General features: G+C 29.9%; 2 long non-coding RNA genes across 2 annotated transcripts in view; one reads left to right on the top strand and one right to left on the bottom strand.

The window, feature by feature from the left end:
• The first annotated feature begins 326 nt into the window (after window positions 1–326).
• On the top strand, window positions 327–1,560 carry LOC117175675. The gene is made up of 2 exons (XR_004467476.1): window positions 327–861; window positions 1,372–1,560. It is a non-coding gene; the product is annotated as an uncharacterized LOC117175675 (long non-coding RNA).
• Window positions 1,561–12,816: 11,256 nt separating this feature from the next.
• Window positions 12,817–14,079, bottom strand: part of LOC117175676 — a 5,502-nt gene continuing 4,239 nt past the window's right edge. The window contains exon 3 of the long non-coding RNA XR_004467477.1: window positions 12,817–12,832. This is a non-coding gene — a long non-coding RNA (uncharacterized LOC117175676). The remainder of the gene's footprint in view (window positions 12,833–14,079) is intronic.

The following is a 14,079-nucleotide window of genomic DNA, read 5'->3' as shown; positions in this document are numbered from 1 at the left end:
CGGATTGCAGAGATAGTAAAGGTTGTTCTGATTGTACGGGTTGTAGAAATTGTACAGATTGTAGCGATTGTACGGGATGCAACGATAGTCAAGGTTGTAGTGATTGTACGGGTTGCCGGAATTGTTCAAATTGTAGTGATTGTACGGAATGTAATAATTGTTCAGGATGTAGAAACTGCACGACTAATTGTGAAGGCTGTACTGATTGTACAAGTTGTACAGGTTGCAAAGCTTGTTCCAATTGTATAAGTTGTACAGATTGTACAAATACGCGAAATTGTAAAAATGTAACAAATGCCCGTAATGAGACTTGTTAGTTATATTCTAAATTATAAACATTGTAGACAATATTGGCAAATTTGACAAATTCAGAATTTTATAAAAAATGATATCTTGTAAAATCTAACAATTTCTAATGTAAAACTTGACGCTAATATTAAACGATTTTGTACAATAAATGTGTTCTTGTATTTTTAAAAGTCACTTATTTTAATTGGTATTATACATAACTTTAAGAAGAACAAATCAATAATAAGTGACTTCTAAATTACAAAAACATTTTCATTGTATGTTCGGTGGGAGAGTTTTTAATTTTAGGCTACATAATACATGAAGACGATAGTGTCAAATAATTTTAAAGTAGTATCATTCAAACAATTAAAAAAAATTGTACGTAAATTTAAGTTTCTATGATTGTTACGGAATATTTTGACAAATCCTGCGTTAATCTTATTGACATTATTAGTATGGATTATATATCAAGAGAAAATTTATTATCTCATGGGATTTTTGAGGCTCTTAGTTTGTAATGTACTTTATCCACAAATTTCCATATTGCATCTGTAGTTAATGAAACATGTGGTAAGCATAGTCCTTCTCTCATTTTAATCATTTCTTGCCACTTTTCGTAATTTTCATATAAAATTCACTGCGAACGTGCCTTTTTGCGCCAATTGAAGATGGTCCAAACTTATAACAAATTTCTTGATTTATACACATATTTTTATTTTGAGTTTTGGGTTTAAAATTTTAATGTTTTTATTATTTCTGTAGACCAACACTTTGGACTTATCACTTTCGGTAAAATGAATTTACTGCAATTTCAGTGATTCAAGTCTCTAAATATTAAAAGTATCGAATTTATTTTGTGTACACATATATATTTTTTCCTTTTAAGTTCGATTCTTTTCAACTTCGTAACTTTGATGTCATCGCATTAAAATTTTTGTTCTGGGCAAATAGTAAAATTTACAGTTAGAGTTTACCGACTTTCTCATGCATTTTCTTTCCCGCCGTCCTATTTTCTAACCTAAAGAAGATATCAAATGAAGTTAGTTCTTAAGTAACTTTTCAAATTTGTTGTAATTTCAGGTTTAATCAAATCGAAACCACAACCACGAAATCCAGAAACTAGAGTTTCTCTACTTCTCGAAAAACCATGACATACAGAAGGACCAATGGGTCCTTATTATTTTCCAACTGACCACTATTTGTATCATTTTACTCTGTACATATCGCAATTGCAAAAATAATATCTTCTAAATACAAAAATCTTTTTAATTCGTATGTTATTTCTGGATAAGAAGGCAATATTACTGTCTGATAATGTCCATGATGTGTAGAATATATGTGAATAATCTCTTAACTTATACGTTCATTTTGAATTCTACACTGCTCCTAAATAATAAATACAAATTTACAAAAAGCAGGAAAGATCAACACGGGCGTAAACTTAATCGGGGATTCAGTATATATATATATATATATATATGACTTACATGTATAGCGAACTTGAATGCTACTCGAATTGCACAACAGTAGGGGTGAAACCATTGTACAGGGGCATTTTCAAATTTCGCGCCTTTAAAGTTGCATTACGATCGGCCATTCGGTCAAGTCCGTGGACATTTTGAAAAAGTTTATAACAGTTTCCATGATTGCGTTCGAAACTTCAAATAGATACAAGTTTTAAAAAATTCTAGATTATGTTATGTAGTAATGACAAATAATAAAGGTGTTCAATCATTATAAAATATTACATGCAATAACTTTATATTGACATTACCTGCATTTACTCACAGCAATTAGAGCAAAAAGGTGAATCTAAGCATAACCTTGAAATAATGACAGATCGGCCCGGCATGTTCATTATACTTTCGATTAATTATTCTTTACGAAACAAATAATTTGTTGTTTCAGATGTTCAGTACTGACAGTGTCGGCAGTAATAATTTTAACAACAATTACTTTATAATAATTTAACAATCATTACTTATTAATCATTTTAATAAGTAACACAATATTTATAAATATAATAATTGATTTCCATTTTTTTTAAAAGATCGATCGTAGACGAAATACACATAAGAATTTGCAGATGGTATTGGTGCATTTTAGCCGGTGCATTTCAATCAACATTATTCAAAAATCGTTATCTCTGGACCTTATCCCAAGACTGAGGATTGATCAGCCTAAAATTAATTCTGAGTTATTTTGATGGCATAGGCGTTCCAAAAAGATATCTCCAGGCAATGTAACTTGTCCTAATTTTAATTAATAAAGTTTCTGGGGATTTTTTTTATTTTAGAAAAAATTTTGTCTGGACCTCCTCTATAAATTTCGTTTGATCAACCACTAAAATAAATTAGAGACTCATTGATGATAGGATTGTATCGGAAATAAATTTAGACATGATGTTTCAATCCAGAATTGTTATTCCAATTTTTTGATAAATTATTTTGAATTGATAAATTTATATTATGAGATGGGAGACGTCCCAGACGATTGAAAAAAAGCGATTACCGTACCAATATACAATACGAAGGGAGATAAAAGCGTGTGCAATAATTACAGAGGGATTAGCTTATTAAGCACCGTAAGTAAAATATATTCAAAAATACTTATTCGTAGGGTAATGAAAAGAACAGAAGCAAAGAGACCTAGAAAAAGCTTTTGACAAGGTAAATAGAAGTAAACTTTGGGAAGTCATGAAAGAGTATGGAGTCAATGTATAGATCCTCCAAGCTATAAAAACAACATATTCAGGTAGCAAAGCGAGTGTAAGAGTGAATGGGAAACTGAGTGACTGTTTCGATATTATTCAAGGAGTAAGACCAGGATGCGTTATGTCTTCATGGTTATTTATATTATTTATGGACAAGTGTTGAAGAATGGCTCTCTTCGACGAAGAGGGTGTGGATCTCAAAACAGTAAGGGTCGTGGGTTAGCGTTCGCAGATGATAAGGTTGTTATGGCAGAGTCTATCGAAGACTTACAAAGAATTTTGAATAAACTAGATGCAAGCATGAAGAGCATGGCCCTCAAAATTAACGCGAATAAAACAAAAACTATGGTGTTCGAAGGAAAGAGTGAGAAAACACTATGCAATATTTTATTAAATACTAAGAGAATTGAACAAGTTGATAAGTTTTCATACCTTGGTAGCTTATTTAATAGGGACGGGAAGATAGATAAGGAATTCGATAGACGCATAAACGATGGTAAGAAGCTTATTGGTAGAGCAGGTATCCTTATCAGAAGTAAAAATATATCAAATAAAGCTAAAATGGCAATACATAATTCTATATTTGTACCGACTATACTATACGGTAGCGAGACATGTACTTATCAAGAAAGAGACAAAAGTAAAATTATCGCAATTGACATGAGATTCATGCGCATAATATGCGGAAAAACCCTGATGACCACATTCTAAAAGAATGTGGTGCAGAAGAGACGCTAGTAGACACATGGGAAAGAAATCGGTTAAGATGGTTCGTACATGTTGAGAGAATGCCAAATGAACGGCTAACGAAAGAAGTGTTTCGTGCAACGTGCCCAGAGGTAGACCGCGTAAAGAATGGTTAGAATTTGTGATGAGACCCTACTTAGAAGAGACATAAGAAGTCACAGAAACACGAGATCCTGCATTAAAAAATGCATGGACATAAAAGAAGCTAGAGAAGTATGCCAGGACAGGAAAGTATGGCGGCAAATAGTTAATAAAAAGAGTGTCAGTAGAGTGAATGACGCCTGAAGCAAAAGACCTTAGCCACTATTGGACCCAAGTGGGGAACCTTACGTAACGACTTCGTGAGGTTCTTCGCTTGGGGTGATTGCTAGAGAGATTGATCAGCAACCTGGGTCGGAGCAGTGTTGCGAAACGAACGTGTTATTTACTTAAATAGCACGAGAATTCTGGATCAATCTGAAAAATCTCTATCCTTTTCACACACTACTTCTTTCCCCTACCGAGTGAGTCACGCCTACCCCGAAAGGGAAATGGCTCAATGCTGTAATAATAATAATAATAATAATCGCACCGTGCTTGTCCAGTTGCTATTCACAAAAATTTTACAACTTCCAAAAACTGCCTTACAAAGGCATATAATGTATCACCTTCAGAAAAAAAATAAGGTGTCAAAAAGCGACTTTATCATGCATAACCGAACAAACAATTACAAAAAATAAATTATTGGTATAAGTTTTCGGAGAATTATTGAAAATTTTCAATCTTCTATTAGGAAATTTTTTATAATAAATAATCAACATATAGAATAAACAAACTGTATGCTGCTTTTAAAAATGATTATTTACTGTTTATGGGCTGTCTAATATTTAAAATGAACTCAAAATTTATAGAATTATTCACATATATTTTAAGCACCATGAACATTAGGGTGGTCCAAAAATTCATAGAATTTTTTTGCATGCTAGAAAGCAACCATCCCCTCCATTTTATTCCAAATCCGAAAAAAGAAATTCTCTAATTTTTTTTAATTAAAAAAAATTTTTTCTTTTAATCTGGTACTGGTTTTGACTTGAAGTTTTTCGTGTGAAATACATGGCGAAAAATCACTTGTTTGAGTTTTTGGAATAATCTTTTAGGGGTTAAAAAATTATGACGGGAAATTATGATGGCCTGCAGAGAATTATCGAACGAAGAATTTCTTCTATCAGACATATGGATTTGACACCCCTAACACACTCTCACGAGTACCTGAAAACTACCCTAAAAACCAAAAATGTCCATTCTTTATGAAATCGACCTTTTCAACACTGTATTTTCGTATTTTTTACTTAAAATTATTAATATTGGTACAGTGAAATATTTATTATCATTGGTTAGTTATTTTCTATTATTTAAACAAACAGAATTTATTTAAATTTTTGTTTTCGAAAGTTCGTTTCCCCCTACGAATTATTACTATTAGTCTAGGGGAATATTTATTAACATTGGTTCATTAATTTTTTATTATTTAAACCAATGGAATTTGTTTGAAAAATTTTTTTAGAAAACTTGTTTTTGGTTAAAAATTATTACTATTGGTCTAGTTAAATATTTAGTAACATTAGTTCATTAATTTTCAATTGTTTAAACCAATAAAATTCGTTTAAATAATTTTTTATTAAAAATTATTAATATTTCTGCAGTGAAATATTTATTAACATTGTTTGATTAATTTTATAAAAAAATGTTATCAAAAATTATTACTGAAATATTCCTGAGAAATTAATTATTATTCAATTATTTATTAATCAGTAATTAATTATGAGTGATAAATATTCTACTAGACCCACAGTAATCATTTTCATTGATAATGAACCAATGTTAATAAATATTTTACTAGACCAATGGTAATAATTTTTAAGGAAAAAACGAATTTCAAAATAAAAATGATTTAAACAAATTGCATTTGTTTTTCCATTAAAAATTAATGAACCAATGTGTTTAAATTTCGATTTCATGAAGAATTGAAATTTTTTGTTTTTAAGGTAGTTTTCAGGTATACGTGGGGTTGTATTAGGGGGGGGGGGGGTTCAAATCCATATTTCTGATACATGAAATTCTTTATTAAATCATTCTTAACAGGTCCCCATACTTTTCCGTCACATGTTTTCAAATCCTAAAAAATTATTCCAAAAACTTTAAAAAGTGATTTTTCCCCATGCATTTTACATGGGAAACTTGAAGTCAAAACCGGCACCTGTTAAAATAAAAAAATAAAAAATTAGGGAATTTCTTTTTTCCGATTTGGAATGAAATTGGGGGGATTGTTGCCCTCTAAAAAATCGTCTTTGAGCCACCCTAATAAACATTAACAGACAGTAATATTGCCTTCCCGTCTAGAAATAACATGCGAATTAGAAAAATTCCTAAATTTACAAGATATTATTTTTACAATTGCGATATTTACACTAATTAACTTAAAATTTTATTTTATTTTTGCAAATACAGCATTTTTAAATGTCGTTTGCATATTTCATATTTTTATGAGTCACATATAAAAATCCTTCTTAGATATGCAATTTGATGAGTGACGTACGTAGTGAAATACCAAAAATGGTTGTTCGTTCGAAAATAATTAGAACCCGTTCATCCTTCTGCAGATATAGTTCTCCGAGAAGTTGAGAAACTCGAGTTTTTTGGGTTTTCTGGTAGTGTTTTTAATGTAACTTAACCTGGAATTAAAATAGAATTGTAAATCTATTCAAAAAATAACTTTATTGATATCTTCTTTAGGTTTTCAAATAAGATGGCGGGCAAGAAAATATATGGGAAAGTCGGTAAACTCTGACATTAAATTTTACCATTTTCCCTGAAAAAAAGGTTTAATGCAATGACATCAAAGTTTTGTAGTTGAAAAAATCTAAATTCAAAAGAAAAAATCTCTATGTTTCGCATTGAATTGGATATGAAAATTATGAAAAGCAGCAAGAGATTATTATAATGGTACATTAAAAACTATAAGCCACATAAAAATCCTTAAATATAGCAAATTCGTTCCTAATATATTATTCATACCAATAATGTTACTATAATTAACGCATGATTTGTCAGAATGTTCTCTGTTACAATTATAGAAACTTAAATTTACGTATAATTTCTTCAATTTTTCAAATAATACAATCTTGACATTGGTCGATAGTATTTTAATCATTCAGTACAATGGAATTTAAAATTGTGAAATTTTGCAGTGAAAATACAATGACGGTGTTTTTGTATTTTTAAAACTCACTTAGTATTGATTTGTTTTTTATGATGTTATATATGACACAAATGAGAAATAAGCTACTTTTAAAAAGGTAAGAGCACCGTTTTTGTACGAAACCGTGTAATTGTAGTTTTACATCAGTAATTGTTCAATTTTACAATATATCATTTTTCGGTTAAATTTTGTAGGAGTCTTTGAATTTCACAAATTTGCCCATTGTGTGTACAATTTTTATAATTTAGAACATTTCTACAATTCTTATCGGATACTCAAAAACTCGTATTTTCTATGCTTTATGTCTAAAGATCTTCAAAGTTTGATGAAAAATCAATTATATTGTTACAAAGTATATATTTGGAAGTAGATCTCAAAATTTTCACTAAAGTAAAAATGAACCCTCATTCCTATTTTCAAAAAGTTATATAATTTTTACAAATGCAAACAAAACATAAAATACATTTTCGGAAAGGATTTAGGGATTTTCAAAACCTAAATTTTATTTTAGGTTTGAAATTTTGGCTAATAAAATAACGAAAAAGTCAGAATTTCTGACTATTCAGTACAAACTTTTTCAATTTCCTCAAGAATCATTAAATCCTTCCCGAAAATGTATTTTATATTTTGTTTTAGTTTGTTAAATTTATGTAACTTTTTAAAATATTAACGAGACGCCATTTTTAATTCAGAGAAAATACGAGTTCTTAAATATTTCATAAGGTGCAATTTTTCAAAATTTTGATATTCATAGATTATAAAATGTGTTTTTTTTACAACAATGTAGCATTGTAATTGACAACTGAAAAATTCTCACCGAGAAAGACAGAAATAATGGGCTTGAAAAAAAGTTGGATGGCCATCTTGAATTTTTTCAGAATTTTTAATTTTTATATTCATCACGTGCTTTCTAATAAATAAATCTGCCTCTTGTAAGAATTTTACGAGATTTTGTTAATAATTGTGGAAATTGCACTCTGTTCATATTTAGGGATACAATTGGTATTTCTATTAGCATCTGTATGCACTTGATGCAACTTGCACGGAAAGTTACGATACACTTACAAATAAATTGAAAATCAAGAAAAGTGATTTTGCATTTTTCATTGTTATTGTTGGTAAATTATTCAAAAAACAAATAAAATTTATAGCTGTAAGATAAACTGCGAGCTGCTATACGAATAGCTAATCTTTTTTCGAGGATACTGTGTGACATTGCAGATAACTTTGGGGCTCCTGTTAATTTTATTCCGATATTTTACGCATAAAAAGAGTTCTTAGGTTCAAACAATTTCAACGTATGACGAAAATTTGTCTTTATTGTCTTCATTTTCCAAATTTTCCGTCCGATATTTTATTTACAAAAAAGGTTCTTAATTTCAAAGAAAATTCAGTAAACTGAAAAAGTGAGGGCGGTAATATAGTTATTTCAGTGTGCATTTGATTCTCAAAAAGTTCGTAAACTATATCTGTATTATATATTTATGAAAAAAGCATTTTAAATAACACATATTTGAGCTCAATTTTCGTCAGAATGCGGGGCCGCCTATAAACAGAATTATCAATTTGCGGATGAGTAATATTTGTGGGGGGGGGGGGGGCTTACAGTGGAAGTATAACGTTTCAAATTTAAATATCATTAAGTACGTTGCCTGGCAAATTTGGAAAAAGATTGCGAATTTTACGAAAGATTATTTGCCCTACAATGGTACCTACTAATCAATCATAACTTAAAAAATTTGAAAAGCAGTTTCATATTTTAAATTTTACACTCTTGCCCCCATCTCCATTTTTTTTCAACAATTTTTCTTTTTATCGTTTATTCACTTAAATCCAAACTGAAATAATAATAATAGTAACAATCGTATGCATGTGAGTATAAATGTATCTGTAAATTTTAGTTTGTTAGCACGATCAATTGAGAAGGAATTAACTGATTGATTGTTAGCCAACCATCTTGGATAAAAATTGAAGTAGTGAGCGCATTTTGAAAATTTTTGAGATAAATTTTTTTATACTATGAAAATTTATGTACGGTTGTTCATAGTATTCAAAAATAGGAACAATTTATTTAATGCATTTTTTATCAAACAAAAATTAATAAAGTTATAGCATCGACAAAATTAAAAAAAACGGAAATGAACATCTTAGGCCAGGCAACGCACTATATAAAAAAAATCATAGAAAGAAAGATTTTTCATTTTGAACACTCTACAAGATCATCATATTAACTTTTAGATTTTTTCTATTAAATCAAAAATTTAAATTTTTCTTACACGAAAAATAATGAATAATAAAAACATTCCATTATTCGATTAAAAGATACAAAATATGAAACCAGATGAATCGAAACAAATTGTGCACTTAAAAAACATTTACAATTTTATTATGAATCACTTTATAATACAACACGCAGTTTCAGTTTGATTCGTAAAAATCGTAATTTGAAGACAAAACATTTAATTTTTGGATATACGACACAAGTTACGAAGAAAAATAAGACCAAAGTTGTTCATAAAAATGAGCTATAAAAAAAGTGAATAGACAAAAGTTGGTCATCCAAAAAAGAAAGAAAAAACCTGTGACAATGATAAAAATTTAAATTTAAGTGCGATTTTTTAAATTTCTTTATTTGTACAATATTGAAATTATAAATTTGCAACTATGAAATAGTACAGTATACATGTACATGTTAAATCTTATAATTATGCATACGAAATTTCACTATATTATAGTAATCATGTAGCACCAGTTTTCTGTAAAATTAGATATTTAAAATTTCACCGCAGAATTACTCATTTGTACTTGTGTCATTTTTTGTAAAATTTTGTAGAAGTTTCGAACTATAAAGATTTGGCCTTTCTACAGTTAATACAATTGGTATCATTATTAGCATCTGGTAAATTTGATACAACTTGCACGGAAAGAAACAACAAATTCGAACAGAGATTAAATATTAAGAAAAGGTGTTTTTGCGTCTTTCCTTGCCGTTTTATGAAAATTGAATCGATAAAACAAAGGAAGTATATAGTTAGCAGATAAACGGCGAATTGAAACATGTGTCTATCCTCGAGGATCCTGCGACTTTTTCGAAAACTTCGTGCTCTTGTTAAGTTTATTACTCTGTTCAGTCTGCATTTGCAGGAACCATGCTAATAGTTCAAAACGGTTCCATGCTTTTTTTATACTTTGGATTGTTCTCCAGGAAAAATAAAATTTTCTCCATTGCCACCCTCCGGAGGAGTGTTAGGAATAGATTATGCTTGTGATAAATAAGTATTAGAAACATAACTACATTTTACATTGCAATGTGCGATTTTTTTTTATTCGAAGAATATTTACAACTTTTGCCCCTTTATTAGCTATAAAATATGTACGATCCATGAATTCTCTATAAACTATATAGTTTCTGCACTTCCCTTTAAAGAAGAAGTTTCAGAAGCAATATTTACCAATACATTTTTCATAAGGGACCTACAGTCTGCACTATTTCTCTGAGCTACAAAATAAAATAATATTATACTTAAATTTAGTTGATCCGTTTTTCTTAATAATTATGATACGCCCGAAGTACTCTTGAGGAATTATATGTGGGAAAATTGTTAAAAAATTACCGTAGGGTATCCTTGAGAGCGTTAGGCATCCAGGAAAAATGGACTGGCTCTCCACATGACCGTGTTACCCTATAAAAAAATCTACGAGACAAAAAATTCCTAAGATAACAACCAAAACGCCAAACTCAAAAAACCCCGAAGACTTAAAAACTATTAAATTTTAACAACTAAAATAACTTGTGCTCGAAAAATTTATATTTTTCCCTATAACAACGTTCTGTTAGATCGACTGGTGACTTACAATTTGACACTTTAGATTTTAATTTGAAAACATCTAATTCGATTACATCGAAGCCAAGCGGGACGCTTTTATTTCAAAAATCCAATGAGGGGCATTCCTACTTTATAGAATAAAGTTTTTTTCATAATCCTTCAAAAGTATTTGAGCAGATATAATTTGCCTAGTCCGATAGCTTTCGTTTAGTTATTTAGCAATCGCATAAGAATAAATATTATTTTCCTAGGCAGACCCTATTTGCTTAAAGTAACTATTTGCCTGTCACAGCTAAACTAACTCTGAATTTGTCGAATTTTTGAAAGTTGGAAAATATTTTTAAATTAAATATTGGAATTTAGAGATGATGAATTATTGGCATTATTATTTGAAAAATTATTGGAAATTTCCCGTAAGTGCTGAAACACAGGTATTAATAAATTATTTTTCTAGTCCAATTCATCTTCTTAATAGTGCCGCATTCAGGCTTGCAGGGGAACCACTTTTCTCAGAATGTGGTTGTCCACCACTGTCACACTTTTGAGCAAGAGAATTTATTAGGCTCCTTCTGAATAGTGCCGCGCTGACATTAATGTCTCGTTTAGGAGTAAAAGTGTAATTTCCTATAAAATGTCGTCTATAAACGACGTTAATACTTTAGGGGTTTTGAAAGAACAAAAACTCAACTTTTTGTTAAAAGTGAACTATCTTCTGAAAAATTCGTTGTTTTTTTTGGCTAAAAAGCAATGTAGTTCAGTCGAAAGTTCAACTTTAGGGTTCAAAATTCTTGTATTTTTTGGAAATTCGTATTTTTTGGCGTAAAATTAAATTTTTGAATTAAAATTTCATAATTTTAATTTGGCAATTCAACCGTATTGCATAACAAATTATTCATTTTGTATTTAAAGTTTAATAATTTAGTACAAAAAATCAACTGACTGATAGAAAATTATTTTTTTTTTAATTTGAAATTATTATTTTTATTTAAAACTTTAAAAATTCAAGAATATCTGCATTAACTGACACAACAAATTTTGTTACGCAAATTTCAACACTTTGAAAAACCCTTTTTTATTTCAATTGCTGATTTATTACCGAAATTTGTAATTCACTACACGGTCACATAGACAAAATAGGCATGTTAGCAACTTTACACGCTATAAACCCACAAAAAATCAACGGTTGTCAACAAGGGTTGGGGGGGGGGGGGGGGAAAAATTGTCAAAGTTGGCAACGAAGTTTATGGATGATCCCTATCCATCGCGCGGCATTATTGAGAAAATCGGTTCCGAACATTGAGCGAGTAGAAGAAAGTGCAGGAGTGGGGGTGGAGGCTCAACCCAGATTATGAATAACGGCACTATTGAGAGCGGAATTATTGAGAATGTGGTTTGTAATTAATTTCCTGCAACGCATTTTCATATGATAATAAAATATTTCGTACTACTTTTGGTACATTAGGTATATTTAGTGGTCGATTGAGAAAATTTCATTAAAAAAATTTAAAATATCAAAACGATAGGGCGAGTAGAATGTATACTGTTTTTTTTTGCAAATTAGTAATTACTGCTTAGGGCCTGCGCGTAAAATAAAATCAAGTCGTGATTTATTGAATGAAATTTTAGAATTTTTGGTTATACATTTTATTTTTATCATTCATCTGTACATTTATAAATGGAGAATAAAAACCTACTAAGGCATCTACATGAAACAGACACTAAAGATTTAAATTAACCCTGCTGAGTAAATATAAGACATTGTCAGCAGTATTACTGATACAATCTATCACCACCAATTCAAACATTTTGCAATATATAATTATATTATATTAATATATGTATATGGTATACATTTTTTTTTCCATTGGATGAGTAACGCACAGAGCAAATTGCGTTAATTCATTGTTTGTGGAAAATAATAAGAATCCGTTCTTCCTTCTGCATATTATGGTTTTCCAAAAAGTCGGCAAACTCTGTGTTTTGAATTTGCTGGTTCTTTGTTTGGTGCATCTGAGCCTGGAAATACAACAGAATTGAAATTTATTTGAAAATTGACTTAATGGACATATTCTTTAATTTACAAAATAGAATTTTAGGGAAGAAAAGAAATGAGAAAGTCGGTAATTTCCGAAGTTATGGTTCACAACCACATTCAAAATAAATTTATTTTGCGAAGAATTAACTAAACTAGTTTTAATACAATGTTTTTATTTACTTCAATACCAACGTATTTTTTCGAAATTTGATAATAAGCTACCTTCAATCAAAGCGTTGTACTCAAATGCCCGGAAAGTCGAAATTTCATCATTTTTATTGAAAGGTTAGCACTTTGCCTTTAAATATATAAAGGCATATTTAAAATCAGACTTTAAGGGCATGTGATACTTAGAAAATATCGATTTTACCAGTTTTAGGTTCCGACGCCTTTTTTTCTTTAATAATCAATATTTTGTCTTAAAAATTTGGGACATGATAGCGACCATGCTAACGGATGTCCCCACACACTTTTTTTTTGGTTTAATTCGAAAAAGTTTTAATTTTAGCAAATACTGATTAATTTGCATAACGCTTAGGAATTAGTATCGATTTTATCAGTTTTAGGTTCCGACGGCTTCTTTCTAGAATAATCAATAAAACTTTGGACTTGCAAGTAAACATAGTAACTAATCACCCAGAACTAACCTTGTTTGCAGGCAATCAAAAAAGTTTATTTCATAAATAATTTCCCAGTGGCGAAAAATTGAACATTGAAATTCCAAAATTTATCTATCTGCATTACCAGCTAGGCTGGTAAAATAGTTTATTTCACCATAATTATTTTAGAGTGCTTACGGACAGAATCGGTACGATAGAGACCTACATTATCGAAATGACAGAGAGCTAAAATCACCCTAACCACAAAATAATACACATGCATAAAATTTGGCAATTAGCACAATAACATGTATTTGTTATTATCCCTGAAAAAAGAGTCTGGGGACGTCCGTTATGATATTTTATAGCATCTCCGAATTCAGTTTTTAAAAATTTTCATTTTTGTGGAAAAAAATCCGTCGGAACTATACCTGATTGACCACACGACGAAGTATCACATGCCCTTAAGAAGGTCATTATAAGAAAAATTCAATAGATAATTATTATTTTATCGATTTTGTGTAAAATTTCTGAAAATACGAGGGTGGATTGATAAGTTTCCGGCCTGACCAAGAGATGGCGCCACTAGGCCTACCTTGAGGTGGCGTTCTATAGTACCATCCTTAGAT

Source organism: Belonocnema kinseyi, chromosome 6 (assembly GCF_010883055.1).
Source record: "Belonocnema kinseyi isolate 2016_QV_RU_SX_M_011 chromosome 6, B_treatae_v1, whole genome shotgun sequence".
Classification (NCBI taxonomy): Eukaryota; Metazoa; Arthropoda; class Insecta; order Hymenoptera; family Cynipidae; genus Belonocnema; species Belonocnema kinseyi.
The sequence above is the reverse complement of the archived record's forward strand: the minus strand, read 5'-3'. Positions and strand labels throughout refer to the sequence as shown.